The sequence below is a fragment of the Apteryx rowi genome, unplaced genomic scaffold (genome assembly GCF_003343035.1).
Source record: "Apteryx rowi isolate R43461 unplaced genomic scaffold, aptRow1 scaffold_28, whole genome shotgun sequence".
In the NCBI taxonomy this organism is placed as follows: Eukaryota; Metazoa; Chordata; class Aves; order Apterygiformes; family Apterygidae; genus Apteryx; species Apteryx rowi.
Window position 1 is genome coordinate 3,803,908 of NW_020449196.1, and position 1,737 is coordinate 3,805,644.

Here is a 1,737-nt window from a genome sequence, read left to right on the forward strand (position 1 = left end):
AATGAACCAGCACCTTCAACGAGCTTCAGCACGCATCGCCCCCTCGCCCCCTTCCCAGTCCTCAGGACTTGAGGAACTCGGTGAACAAGGAGGGAATATTCCGCAGTAACGCAGGGATATTCCTGTTCCGACTGCCCCTCCGCCACTGGCCGTTTCTAAAGCCCGAGGGAAAGGGCAGGGGCCGTGGCTCCCGCAGCCGCGGGCAGGGGCAGCACCACAGGCCTGCAGGGTCCCAGCCAGTAACCCCAGYGCCGAGCCGAAATCAGCTTCAAGAGGAAACTGGTGACGGTGCCTGCGAGGCGCTCGCAAACAAACACTGTGTCTGAAAGCAGAGACGCTAGTCTGGCTTCCTTCTGTCCCCCCAAAGACACAATGGCTGCAGCAGACCATACTGAAGATGGGCGAGCCAAGAGCCGGTAATTTCAGGCCAAGCTTAAAGCACCACCACAGCTGGCAGCCTTTCTGACTGGTGCTGTGCTTTTTCATTTTATCACGTTTTGTTTTGCATCAAGGTTTTTGGTTTAAGCCTATTGCATGCAAGTGCTTAAAATTTCCATTAGCTTCTACAGTCTCTCAAGATACCTTAGCATTGGGAGGTATAAAATATCTATCTGCTTTAATCATTCAAATTCAGATTTCCTTTGGATCAGACCTTCCCTCAGCCTTGGCCCAGGGAAGGGTGTGTTGCTCTAAGTACCCGACTGCGGCTTTCCTAGACTGCCGCTGCTCCAGCCCAGCTAGCGGGGAGGACGCAGAGGAGGGGGCCCACCGGCCCGGCTGACACCCCACACTTGCAACTAACTCCACTTGCAGCACTTCATTTCTGAACTACCTGTGGATCCGACTATGAGGAAAGTTAAGCATATTTACATTTTCGAGGTAAACAATGTTGCAATAGATTTTGCAGGTTTTAAATTCATAAGMCTGTGAAGGTAATGAAGTAGATAAAGCTCCCTTTGAGTTAAAACTTTATAAAGGTAACATTATAAAAATAAGCTCATGATATCTGTATAGATACACATGAATATAAAAGTTCATTTTTTATAGACAATGGCTTAGGATCAGGCAGTTTTCAGCAACTACAAGCAGTGCCCTCTTGTGACTGCATACTGCAAGCACAGAGTCAAGCTTCCAGCCACAGCTGCTCAGCAGGGCTCAGCTCTAGTGAAGACGAACGTTAATGCCCTTTGCTGCAAAGTTTTAAATGTTCTGAGCATTTTTCCCATGCTAATTCTCATGCTTTAAAAAAAAAATAATCAAATAACGATCTTATTGCAAATGAAAACCTCAGTTAAAAAGAAAAATCTATTCCCTAAAAATATCTTTTGCAAGTATTTAAGATGTATTTGCACTAAGAGAATTTTAAAAATATTTGAACTGATCCCATCCCCTTAGCAATTGCTAAGTTTCTTTGAAATGTTAAGAGACTTTTTAAATAAGTCATTTAAAAAGGAAAAACCCTGTAAAAGTACACCAAACAAGCTAGCTCAACATTGTATTCATCATTGCTTCTGACACCCACAAAAATCTGAGCCCCAAAGAAATAGAGATCCATAAGAATGATAATTTTAATTAATATTAATAGAGAGAGCACATGGTACATTCCTTTCCAGCAACAGCTCATTTCTCTAACATTATTGAAAAGGAAAAAAAAAATTAAGGCTAGTCCAGGGCAACCTGATACGATTGTTTCCCTAACCAATTCTTTGAGATAGCATCTGGAAGTTTAAGAAACTA